The sequence below is a fragment of the Eriocheir sinensis genome, chromosome 25, assembly GCF_024679095.1.
Source record: "Eriocheir sinensis breed Jianghai 21 chromosome 25, ASM2467909v1, whole genome shotgun sequence".
Taxonomy (NCBI): domain Eukaryota; kingdom Metazoa; phylum Arthropoda; class Malacostraca; order Decapoda; family Varunidae; genus Eriocheir; species Eriocheir sinensis.
This window is the reverse complement of record NC_066533.1, coordinates 18,870,899-18,884,525: the sequence shown is the minus strand read 5'-3', so window position 1 is coordinate 18,884,525 and position 13,627 is coordinate 18,870,899. Positions and strand designations below refer to the sequence as shown.

The 13,627-nt window shown below is 43.5% G+C and overlaps 1 long non-coding RNA gene across 1 annotated transcript in view; it reads right to left on the bottom strand.

Moving 5' to 3' along the window:
• Positions 1-3,093: 3,093 nt before the first annotated feature.
• The window catches only part of LOC127003551 (uncharacterized), a 68,727-nt gene continuing 58,193 nt past the window's right edge, over positions 3,094-13,627 (bottom strand). Inside the window, exons 3-4 of the long non-coding RNA XR_007757144.1 lie at positions 10,465-10,650; positions 3,094-5,770 (exon numbers count right to left, since the gene is read on the bottom strand). This is a non-coding gene — a long non-coding RNA (uncharacterized LOC127003551). The remainder of the gene's footprint in view (positions 5,771-10,464; positions 10,651-13,627) is intronic.

Here is a 13,627-nt window from a genome sequence, read left to right as displayed (position 1 = left end):
CTCTTTATCGGCGAATTGTGGTGCCAGGAGAGGACCTACAAGCATCAAGGTGAGTCAGTTATTGCTGTAGATGATGTAGAATATGTCGGTGGTGGATATATAAGGATAGCTGACTCAGGTGCTTCGAAATAGCTGTGTGTAGTGCGGCTTCCTTGAGTGGAGGTCCTGGCTCAAGCTGGTGGTTAATTTCTCACCTTTCCCGGCCATTAAGCACCATGGATTCTGAGATACACGAACGAAGAATTTTGAGACACCTTTCCCTGTGTGTGTACACGAATGCTCTGTGTGAAGGAGTGAGATGCCAATGGCTCCGTATTATATTCGACTGATAAGTCTTGTCGCTTGATCTCGATAATGTATTACTAATATGCTGTGGTGTAAGGTGAATATATCGATTATGTAATCGTATTTTAATAATTGGTTATATGTTGCGGTGATAATTCCTCGCCACCGGTGCGTTTTATCGTCTGTAGGATGGCGGCATTCTGGCATTAACTAATTTAGCACCGGGTCACTGACATTAGGTCGTCATTGCGTTACAGAAATTACTGACAATTTTTATGAGGCTATCGTGAGGATAAAAAAAAAATGTAATCCATTCTGCTGCTGGACGTTATCAGCCAGTTTAAATGCTGTGGCTGACGTCATTCCCACTCAAATGAGGGAATGATAATTCCAGGTGGTAGTTTGAGTATAATTGCCAGTAAAAGTATGTAAATGTAAAATATCTGCCAAAATCAATACTTAAACCACATACTGCGACAGCTTAGTGAAGTGTAAGATATATGAGGATGGGAGGTATTTATGAGTGTAAGCACCGCCTGCGCCGATTATGCTGTTTAGTCTGCATCGAAGCTTCGAGGTGTGTCACAAGTGGAGCCTGTTTCCACATATGTTTGGCAATAGTGATAGGGTAGAGATGGACACATCAATCCGCCGTGCTATTTGGAGATAACTGATAACATAATAATGACTTAATTTGCACGTGTCTTGTAGGGTCTCCACTGAAACTAACGTGAGCATGACTTACTGCGCCCATCAAATCAATACAGGATCGAAACGTATCATATACGGTACAGTAATGGATTCAGATGCGTCATCACAATCGGGATACCATGGGCAACCATTCCGTGGCAACTAGTCGCGATCGATTCATTTTCACATCCATCGTGCCCAGGTGTTCGATAAATTTTTGTTGAGTGTACATAAAATGTTACTAGGGCATATTCTAAGATTAGATAAGTGGTTGGTATTAGGGCATGGCCAGTGGGGATACTGGATTTTCGTGGGGGGGCATGTGCCCCCCATAGCTACTCCACTGCTGGACCTGCATCCCGAGGCATTGAGTTATTATTTGACACAGACTCTGGCCTGGCAGCATGAGGTACTAGACGAATGATGGGAAAAGGAGCACGGAAACACAGGCTGAAGAATCTGTGCTAGTTTATTCTTTAACATCTTGACAATTTCGTCTTCAAAAGGAATGTAACAGTTACATAAAGTGCAAAATGTAGTAAGGAAACACAGGCTGAAGCATTAGTACTACTAATGGTTTCAGGGGCCGTGTTCCCCTGTTTTTCGCAAATAAAACTTTAACAAAGCGTCGGACAAGGATGTTATTTTGGCAGTGGATGTTTGACACCCCGACCTAATGGGCAAAAATATGATTTGGTGTCACATGTGGATAATGAAGCACTTATAATAATAAATTTAGGGTAAACTTGGCTAAAAGTTAAAGACACAGTGAGCGAGGCTCTAGCCCCGCCCCGCTCATCTTTTCGTGACGTCGATGTGACGTTTAGCTCTGACGTATGAGTAATCATCCATCCAACCAGTAATTATGTCTTACTGCTTCACACACACACACACACACACCGTAGCAATATTTAATCTACTGTAAATATGGATGTTCCTTATATGGACTATCAGTTGGGGAGAAAGTTTTACTCGAAGGAAATTACTTATCCTTTACATGGAAAATGTGACTATTTGTACTACATGCTGCATGTATGTAAGCGAGCAGTAGTTTCTGGTTTCATCCCTCGTTGGTTCACCAACCTCCCCCATACCCAACCTTTCCTTCCTCACACAATCATCCCCACCCAACAATACCTTTGTCGTTGGCGGGGTAGCCTCGCTCACAGCGCCTTTAACTTTTAGCCAAGTTTACCCTAAATTTACTCTTATAAGTGCTTCATTATCCACATGTGACACCAAATCATATTTTTGCCCATTAGGTCGGGGTCTCAAACATCCACTGCCAAAATAACATCCTTGTCCGACGCTTTCTTAAAGTTTTATTTGCGAAAAACAGGGGAGCACGGCCCCTGAAACCTTTAGCAGTTTATTCTTCAACACTTGACAATTTCATCTCCAGAGTCAAACAACAGACAATTAGAGTGGAAAATGTAGTAAGGAAACACAGGCTGAAACGGGATTACTATATTTTTTTGTTTCGACAGAGTGCGTTCTTCGGCGACACTCGGATTGGCAGTACACGAATGGATCAGCCTGCAGGACATAGGGTATTGAGGCTCGCTGACTGCCCTGACCTACTTGTCTTCCTGGACACCAAACCAATCAGCCCATCCACAGCCTCACACACCGACGCAACCCTCTGTGGAAAGTGACTTCTCTTGTGATGTGCGTCGTCTCCAGCGCCCTCCTCGTATTTCTCTTGTGATGTGCGTCGTCTCCAGCGCCCTCCTCGTACTCCTCCCCAGCTCAGCGTGTAGAATCCTCACATCACCGAATCAAGGCAGGTGGATGTGTGTGCTATCAAGAGTTGTGTGTCCCTGTGGTGGTGCAAGGAAGGATTTTTATGCTCGTAACTTCTTAATGTATACTACGGTTAATCATCTCGTGGGGCCGAAAAAGACTTTTGAGAGTAAAAATCATCTTAGTCACCATTAGGGACATCAAACTCTTTTTAGTTCATGCAGAAAAACACATTCGCCTGCCTTGTATGGTGATGTTGTGTTACGTTCGACATGCTGAGTTGGGTTAGGAGAATGAGGAGGAGGATGTTGGAGATGGTGCAGATCATAAAGGAAGAGGTCACTTGTACTGAGGGATGGGTCAGTATTATGATGGGTCTCTCTCTCTCTCTCTCTCTCTCTCTCTCTCTCTCTCTCTCTCTCTCTCTCTCTCTCTCTCTCTCTCTCTCTCTCTCTCTCTCTCTCTCAGATACCCCCAGATATTTACCTCCCTGCACAAAAACCTCCCCCCTGTACAAAAAATAAACTTTAAATACTTGTAAATAACACTTCGTAAATTCTCAATAAAGCCTCAGAACTTTACTTTATATTTTAATCACCAAGACAAACGATGAATGGATGATGTCACTCGAAACCCCTCAGATCCACTCCCTCAACAAGCAGGGCAGAGGGAGGTGCAGTACATGAGGGCGTGAGTAAGGGTGGGGATTTAGTACAAGGCTAGAGGAGTGGTGGTCTTGGCGTGGGGTGGGGGTGGAAGGTTAGGGTCGGGGAAGAGGAGGAGGAAGACAAAGAGAATACGAGAATGGTTATGGGAGGAGATGAAGGGGAAAGGAAGTAAGTAAAAGAAGAGGAACAAGAGAAAGAGATGGAAGAGAAAAGGGCAAGAAGAGAAAGATGGAGGGCACGAAGCTGGGTGGGGCAAGAAGGGAGGTGCGTGAGGACTGGGCAAGGGGCAGAGGGCAAGGTTAGAACAAGAAGCTAAGAAGGAGGAGGAGGAGGCGGACAGTAGGTGTTTAGGATCAAGGTGAAGTGGGAGTGAGATGACAGTGACGAAGGGAGTGGCCAGGCTAGCTAAGAGGTGGGAAAGGGAGAGCTTCTGACGGGAGCATGGCAGCGAGGGACGTGAGATGGCAAAGGGGAAAGAAGAGGAAGAGGCCGTGGATAGCCAACAAGGAGGAGTGATTTTGAGGCTAACTAAGAGAAAAAGATAGGCCGTGGATAGCGAACAGGGAGGAGTGATTTTGAGGCTAACTAAGAGAAAGAGATAGGCCGTGGATAGCGAACAGGGAAAGGGGATTCGGAGGCTTAACTAAGAGAAAGAGATAATGGTAGAAGAAAGACTAGACGGAAGAGTATTGACAAGGGCAGGGTTAAGAGGTGAAGAGGAAGCGACTTGAGAATGTTGAAAGAGGTGAGGAGAGGGCAGATTTAGCTAAGAGAAGGAGATAGAGGTAGACAGACAAGGTAACGAAGGAGAAAAGGGAGTAGAGTATTGACAAGAGCAGAGTGAAAAGGTGAAGTGGAAGGCGAGCTAGGAATGTGGGAAAGAGGGTCAGGTTTAGCTATGAGAGGGAAGAAGGATGGGGACTCGAGAGGGGAATGGGGGATTAGGGGAGAGGGAAGCAGGGGTTTCGACAGCAGGGGTTTCGACAGCAGGGATAGCGTAAAGAAGGGGAAAAGAGGTGAGGGTTAGCTATGCGAGGAATTGGGGATTTGGGAAGGGAAGGGCCGGGGGATTCGAAGGGGAAGGGGAGGGGTTTTAACAGCAGGGAAAAGGTAAAGACGGGGACTAGAGAATGAGGAGCAGAGGGGAGGGTTAGCTATGCGAGGAATGGGGATTTGGAAAGGGGGATTCGAAGGGGGAAGAGGAGGGGGTTTGACAACATGGAAAGCGTAAAGAAGGGGACTAGAGAATGGGGAGAAGAGGGGAGGGTTAGCTATGCGAGGAATGGGGATTTGGGAAGGGAAGGGAAGGGGTACTCGAGAGGAATGGGATTAGACAGCAGGGGCAAGGTCGGGGCGGGGGTGGGGCACGGGAGCAGAGGAGCAAAAAAAGGTAAATGAACTTTGGAATTCGTGGACTCAAGACTTCCGGGTGTGAGGCATAATGACCGCTGTGATGTAACAGGCTTATAAATTCCTTCGTGTGGGGACGTGAGAAGGGTAGGCCTACGCGCACACACACACACACACACACAGACACACACACACACACACACACACACACACACACACACATACACACACACACACACACATACATACATACATACATACACACACACACACACACACACACACAGTTACATCACAAAACCGTATGACAGACAAGCAACCACTGATATATATATAGTCACACGCTCTCGTAACGCATTGAACCTTATAACGTAGATGATATAACGCAATAACAGACAATTGAGTGTTCACTAGCGCATGAGAGGCACTGAACTTAATAAATAAATAAATAAACAAACAAATAAACAACATAAACAAGAGGAGATGAGTCACAGAGAAGTTATTGACTAGGATGTGTTAAGTAAGGGATGAGTTTTTTTGTTTGTTTATACTTTCGTGTGTCCATCTCTTCTTTTTTATGTTTTTCTTTTAGTATATATAATTTTCTTCTAATTTTATACTCTTTTCCTATTCAAATTACGTATATTATATTGTTTTCTCTTATATTATGCTCTTTTCCCTTCTAAACTGTGTACAACTTATTTTCTCTCTTATTATTCTATGTCCTTTCCCTATTTAAACTGAGTACATATTGTTTTCTCCTCTAATCTTATCCCCTTTTCCCATTTAAACGAACTACTAATGCTTTTTCTTATCCGTTTTCATCTTTTCGTGTCCTTCAATCCTTCCTTCCCACTGCCTTTCCCTCCTTCAAACCAAGAATCAATTTTTTTCTTCATTTCGCGTATCCTTCGGCTCTTGGCTCTTTCCTCTCCTTTCCGTGGTCAGCAAAAAGGAGGAGGAGGAGGCTGAAGGAGGCTGAGGAGGGGGCGAAGGACTCCCCCATGCTAGCCCTCGTCCATTCAAGGTCATCTCTGAAATATAAAAAAGAGTAATGCGTGAGAGAGGAAAAGGTCAAGAAATACACTTTGACGTAACTTTCCTACCGCAACGAATAACAGAAAGAAGGAAACGTGAATGCGCGACTAATGTCAGAAGCTGTTTTGTTGTTGTTTTCTCTCTTCATTGTGATTTTTAAAGACGTTCTGATGAATTGATTAGGAAACGGTAAATCTTTTTGGTAAACGTGACTCATTGCATTATTGTCACATTATAGCGTTTTCCCGTCCACACCTCACGTAGTCAACACACACGAGAATTACGTTAGTCCAGAAAAAGAGCGATGAAAGATTGGAGATGCTGGTTAACTCTTGCGTGAGGGATTTGGATAGTATAGGGATGAGCTAGAGTGTTAGATAGACAAGCTCCGCGGATGACCACTTTTACATTAGCCCAGGACAAAATAGACAAGCTCCGCGGATGACCACTTTTACATTAGCCCAGGAAAAAAAGGATGAAAGATTGGAGATGTTGGTTAACTCTTGCGTGAGGGATTTGGATAGTATAGGGATGAGCTAGAGTGTTAGATAGACAAGCTCCGCGGATGACCACTTTTACATCAGCCCAGGAAAAAAAGGATGAAAGATTGGAGATGCTGGTTAACTCTTGCGTGAGGGATTTGGATAGTATAGGGATGAGCTAGAGTGTTAGATAGACAAGCTCCGCGGATGACCACTTTTACATTAGCCCAGGAAAAAAAGGATGAAAGATTGGAGATGCTGGTTAACTCTTGCGTAAGGGATTTGGATAGCACAGGGATGAGCTAGAATGGGAGATGGAAAAGCCCTCCGGAACACAACTATTGATATATTTCCTTTCCTCTCCTTTCCTTTCCTTTCCCTTCCTTTCCTTTGCCTTCCCTTCCTTTCTCTTGCCTTCCCTTCCCTTCCCTTACACCACTCTCGAACCACTATTCTGAAACACAGACTACACCTCAACCTGTTAACTCTTCATGCCACACCACAAATATGCAAAAAATGAACCTGTACATATATAAAAAATGTTACAAAATTCCGAGTCTGCATTTTATTTTTTCGTCATCGCGTCTCGGACTTTCAATCTCTCGCCAAACGGGTTCACGGAGATTCATATAAAGTTTCTGGACCCAAAACAAAGGAATTATTGCAACACCGTGAACTCAATGGTGCTGAATCGTCTTTTTATTTTATTTTTAAGCGAGTGAAACCGACAAGATGATGACGACGATGACCACGGAAAAGCGTAATCTAACAATAACTATAAAACTGGGACGTAAGAAAAATCGTATAATATCTGTAATGGAAAGCCTCGTACGTGAGAATGCGGTCTAAATATCAGCGTGACAAAATATATACGTATAAAATAACACAAAAAAGTGGAAAATATTATAAAAAAGGAGAGAAAAATTAAGCGTAATCTAATACATTAAACTGGAATGTAAGAAAAAAACGTAAGATTTATATATTATATATAATGAAAAAAAACTCGTACGTGAGAATGCGGTTTAAAAATCAGAGTGAAAAAAAGAAATATATAGGTACGTATAAAATAACACACACACACACACAAAAAAAAAGCGTTCACAATAAAATGAAAAATTATGTAAAAAAATATACGAATAAAATAACACACAAAAACGAAAACACTATAAAAAGAAGAGGAAGAAAAAAAAAATAAAAAAATAAACGTCCACAATATAAGAAAGAAAAAATGCCAACACTGGAAACTAAAATAATGGACAGTAAGATGAAAACACATATGCAATCGTGACACAATAAGAAGAATAAAGAATTACGAGAAAAAAAAACATATACTATAAATCTTACACGTACAGAAGAATGAAGGAGACCATTGTTGTGAGCCGTGAAGATAAAGAACGAGAGGAAAGGAAGAGAAGAGAAGAGAGGCGATAAGGTAAGAGAAGGGAGGAAAGAAGAGGAGAAAGGAGAAGAGAGGAATAAGAGAAAAGGTAAGATAATGTAAGATAACAAATTGAAGTAGGAGAGAAAATGAAAGAATAGGAAATAGAAGGGACAGAGAAGAAGAGGGGAGAGAGGAGAAGATAAGATTAGGCATGAGAAGAGAAAAGAGAGAAAATGGAACTAAATGAGAGGAGGGAAAGGGAAGATAAAATAGGAATGAATACAATAGATGAGAGGAGAGGAATAGTAAGAAGAAGAAGAAGAAGAAGAGGAGGAGGGGGAGGAGGAGGAGAGAGATAAAGAGAGGGAGAGGGAGGGAACGAATAACTGTTCTTTATCACACACACACACACACACACACACACACACACACACACACACACTCCCTCCCTTCCCCTCACTCACTGCCTCAGTCTCTTGGTCACTTAGTAAACTCGTGCGTGACAGCGTGGGCGGCGAGTCTGTGAGTAAGTCCGTGAGTGACAGCGTGAGTTTCCCAGCTAGAGCGTCTGGTAGTATTGCAACACCACGCCCTCCACACGCCTTCCCACGCCTCACCACGCCGCCCAAGCCTCAAGGTCACCAGGTGCTTGTGTTTACGTGTTGCCGAAGAACCGCGGTCGCCTGGTGTCCGTTCTGCCGCGGGGTGGTGATGATGGTGATGGTGATGAAGGGGAGGGTGTTTGGTGTTGAGGAGGGGTGTTAGGGTGATGGGGGAGAGGAGGAGGAGATGGGAAAGGCGAAGGAGTGAAGAGGGAAGCGTAGGGATGAAGGGGGTTCGAAGGGGATGAAGGGGAAACGAAGAGGTGTTCTGGAAGGCGAAGGGATGAAGTGGAAAGTGTAGGGGGGATAGGAGGAGCTGTAGAGGTGATGGGAGGGTGATTTAGGGTGATGTGGAAGAGAAGGGGACATTATCTACACGCCTTAAGGGAAACAATGTCTTCTGGCGTGATTTGGTGAGGAATGATGGATCGGCGGGGGTGATTCTGGAGGCCAGAAGGGAAATAACTGATCTCTTCGGCGATCTTGAGGGTTCAGTCGGCAATGAAATGTCTTGTTATGTCCACCTATTTGTCTCTATTACTCTTTTCATATAGACGGAGGTAACTCAAGGGCGAAACAAGAAACAAGGGGTGATTATGTTAAACATAATCACCCCATTTCTCGGTCAATCAGTTAATATAGAAATACGTAAAGGAAAAGAAGAGAAAAGGTTTAACAAGAGAAAGACACTAGCAGAAGTAAAACGAACTGACAAACACACACACACACAAAAAAGTAAAAAATAAAAAAATTTACGCCCCCTTCATCTCCCCCCCCTCCCTCCCCTCACACACACATCCTCCCCCTTCTTCATGCCTCCACAAACACCCACACTATCCCTTCCCCCTTCCCCCCCACATGCCCCCTCCATCCCCTTCTTCAACCCCCCCATACCACCTCTTCCCCCCCACACATGCCCCCTCCAGCCCCTTCTTCACCCCCCCATACCACCTCTTCCCCTCCAACACATGCCCTGTCCATCCCCTTCTTCACCCCCCAACACGACACCATCACACCTACGCTCCCCCCCTTCATCCCTTCGCTTCCCCCATCACTCCTCGCCTCCCCCCTTACCCAGTTTGCTTGGCCCAATAGCATGAGGAAGAACAGTAAGCGGACGGTAAATTCTCGTCCACAACAGGTTTTCGTACAATGACTAAGCACCTGGCTTAATTTTTTATGGCCAAGGCGTCACCGTTTGGACTTGTAACTGTTTACCTTACCACCTGTACTCTCTCTCTCTTTCTATCTATTTATCTATCTCTTTCTTCTTCTCCTTTCTTTTTTTGCCTTTTTTGCCTTTATTTATTTCTTTTTCTTTCGTTTCCTTTTTACCTTTTATTTTTTCCTTTTCTTTTTATTTTTTTCCTTTTTCCTATTCCTTTTTTCCTTCTTTTTTTCTTTCTCTGTCTTTCTTTCTTTCTCTCTCTCTCTCTCTCTCTCTCTCTCTCTCTCTCTCTCTCTCGATGGAGGTCACGGCGGATACGGGTCTTTTATAAGTTTCACCAAGATTAACCAAAAAAAATCCTTGGGTTGTTTCTCATATCTACGGGAACGGTTGAGTGCTCCCCCCAACCTCCCCTGCCCCCTCCCCTTAAAAGAAAACTGGACCAGCCATCACCACCACCACCACCATTGCCACTATCATCACCACAAAACAATTAATTCTTCCGGTGGTGGTTTTTGGTGTTGTTGCGAACGGCATAACTGTCACTACAATCATTTGCTAAGAATGTTCGTTTTACTGTTAGGTTTTACTGCTCCTGTTGTTACTACTGTTTGTCTTACGGTACTACTACTACTACTACTACTACTGTTACTACTACTACTACTACTGTCTGTCTGGCTCTCTCACACACGCATATTCACCCCCCCACCCACCCCCCCACACACACACATAAACCCACACCCATCCCACCCACACACACACACACATTTACTGGAGGTGAAAAATGATCAGGTAGCTTTCTCTTATAACACCCTTAGGCCATGCGAAGGGAAAACAAATAAATACACTCTCGTCCTCCTCCTCCTTTTCTTCTTCTTCTTCTTCTTCTTCCTCCTCCTCCTCCTCCTCCTCTTCGTTCTATCGTGGAAAGGACAAAGGAGAATGCTGGAAACTCACCCCCCTCCCACACACACACAGAGGCACCCATACAGCCCACTCTTGCGTCATCGACATACGCTCAACAAGTCTTACTGAACAGAGAACAGCGACCTCTCACCTCTGACGTTCGATTCTTCGGCCGCGAACTCCCGGCGGTGACTTCGACCTTCTCAACCTCCTTCCCGAGTCCCGATTCTTGCCCGTGACTTCGGTTTGGCTTCCACTTCATCAAGCATCATTCTCACACGATCCAGCGAAGTTAATCTCTCGAAGTGATTGAAGTAGCGGCGTCTCGAACTGCAACCTGTGGATAATAATTACATTGTGAAATTATAATGACAAGAGTGATGCTTCGTAAATATTATCTTAAGAGGAAAAAGAAGAAAAAACTACCTACTGATTTGTATGCGAGAACTGCTATCATGTGTTTTGTGACTGTGTGAGTGAGTGAGTGAGGAGACGGAGGAGGAGGAGGAGGAGGAGGAGGAGGAGGAGGAGAGAGGGGTGCACTTGAATGAGGGAAAGTCTTAAGAGGTCTTGTTTTGAGAGAGAAAGTGGCTTAATTTTCGTCATGTTATGTGTGTGTGTGTGTGTGTGTGTGTGTGTGTGTGTGTGTGTGTGTGTGTGTGTGTGTGTGTGTGTGTGTGTGTAAACAGATGTAAGTGGCGTGTAATTCCAGGTAAATGAGCCCCGAAACGCGTACCACACCTGTCCAAATAATAACCAGGTAAATTAACACCTTCATTAGCCTTTTAAATTACCTCACTTAAGATCCTTTGACCAAAACTCTCAGGAAATGTAACAATAAGATGAGTAAAGGTGGCATACATACTTTCACAACGCTAATGATGATGACTAAACACAAACAAAATAATATACAACAGCAGTGACCACAAGAATAAATAAGCATGTTTGCCTCAATAAAAAAAAAAGATAATGATGATGACGATGACGAGGTGAAAGAATAACCACTCAGAATGATAATGATACAATGACAGCAACTTTACAACTACTACTACTACTACTACTACTACTACTACTACCACCACCACCACCATCAATACTGCTACTACTACTACTACTACTACTACTACTACCACCACCACCACCACCATCAATACAGCTACTACTACTACTACTACCACCACCACCACCACCATCAATACAGCTACTACTACGACTACTGCTACTACTAACCTAACAAAATAACTATCTACCCACCTAAGTAAGTAAGTCAGTCAGTCAGTCAGTCAGTCAGTCAGTAACCACCTAACTAACTAACTTCTATCTAACTTTAACTTCCATTTGTCTCTATTAAGCATCACGTAACTTCTCTTTTCACTCACGTTTTCATTTTTTTTCAAGGTCTCAAACTATAATAAGAAAACAAAAGTAAGAAAATTAGAAACCTCAAAAGCCAAAACAAAACGGTGAAATCTGACACCTGAGAACGCTTTCGGGCATTTTTGCATCCGTCGTGAAAAGGAAAAAAGAAAAGAAAAAGAAAAAGGAAAAATCATGCTTGTGGTCTTTTCTGGTGAATTACAAATGTGAAGTTTCTCCGACAAGGTTGACCGGACGTTGTTTTAGTAATCTAGAAAACTGTTATGAAGCTTGACGTGTGAGAATGAAAACTGGTGATGATGGGGGAGGAGGAGGAGGAGGAGGTGGTGAATTGGAGATAAAGGGAGAGAGAGAGAGTGGGTGGGAGGGAGGTGAAGGTTAGGGAGATGATTAAGTTGAGGAGGAGGAGGAGGAGGGGAGGAGGAGTTGATACAATTGGTAAAAGTTAGTCAAATGGAGCTCAAAGGGAGAGAAAGAAAAAAGGGAGGTGGGTGTTATGTAGAGAATAGAAGAGAAAGGAAGAGAAGTTTATTGATGAATGAATGGATGAAGGAAGGAGGGAGGAAGGGAAGGAAGGAAGGACGGAAGGAAAGAAGAAATGAATGAAGGAAGGAAGGAAGGAATGAAGGAAGAAGGGAGGGAGGGAAGGGAGGAAGGAAGGAAGGAAGGAAGGAAGGAATAAAGGTTGATATTAGACAAAGAATAAACACAGGTAGATGGGAGAGAAGAGAGAATTGGAAAAAAGAGAGAAAGAAAGAGATGAGGCAGAGGATGGAAAGGAAAAAAAAGTGAAATATGAATGAATGAATGAATGAAAGAAGGTTGACATTAAACAAAGATTATACACAGAGAGATGGGAGAATAGAGAACGGGAAAAAAGAGAGAATGAAAGAGATGAGGCAGAGGATGAAAAAGAAAAAAAAGTTAAATATAAATGAATGAACGAATGAATAAGAGAGAAAATAAGAAATTACCAAGAAGGAAAATAAAAACGAGAGTTAAAATTCCCTAAAAGTCTAAACTAGCAATAAAAAAGTGAAATCGGCAAATAGAAAATAACAAAAAATAAGTATACATTATTTTTTCACCCTCCCTGCTAATAATTTTCCTTTCCTCCCTTCCCTCCTCTCCTCCCTTTGCATTACACTCTCTCTTTCGTTCCCTTCTACCTTCATACCCTCCCTTCCTCCCTCCTTACCTAACCTCCTGCCCCTTCATAAGCACCTCATTTTTCCCTTCCTTATTTCCTTCCTTAAGATTTATTCATGTATTTTACCTTCCTCCTCCTCCTCCTCCTCTTCCTTCTACTTCTCCTCCCCCCTCCTCCTCCTCCTCTTCCCCCTCCTACTACTACTACTACTACTACTACTACTACTACTACTACTGCTACTACATATTTTCTCCCTTATCAATTCTTTTCTATCTATTCACCCTCCCTTATTTCCTTCTTCCTTCCTATCCTCCCTTTCTTTTATCTGTTTTTCCTTCTTATCTACTCCCTTCCTTCCTTCCTTCCTTTCTTCCTTCAAAAAGTTATTCATATTTCCCTCCCTTTTTCATTCTCTCTTATCTTTTACCCTGTCTTTCTCTCCCTTCTCCCTTTTCCTCTCTTCTCTCCATATTTCACTCCCTTATTCAATTTCTCTTACCTACTCACTCCTCCACTTTCCTTCCTTCCTTCCCCCTTTTTCTCCTTCCTTTCCCTCTTCTCTCTCCTTCAAACTACTCTCCCTCCTTCTTTCCCTCCCTCTCTTTCTTACTCCCGAAGGTCTTGTATACTGCACCTCTACTCCATTCCCTCCAAAACCTGGCACTCCCTCCCTCCCTCCCTCTCTGCTACTGCCACTCCCTCCTAAAGACATAGTAGCAAACTCCCTCCCTCCCTCTCTCACTCCCTCCTTCCCTCGGTCACGTGCGCGCCACACCCCTTCAATTAT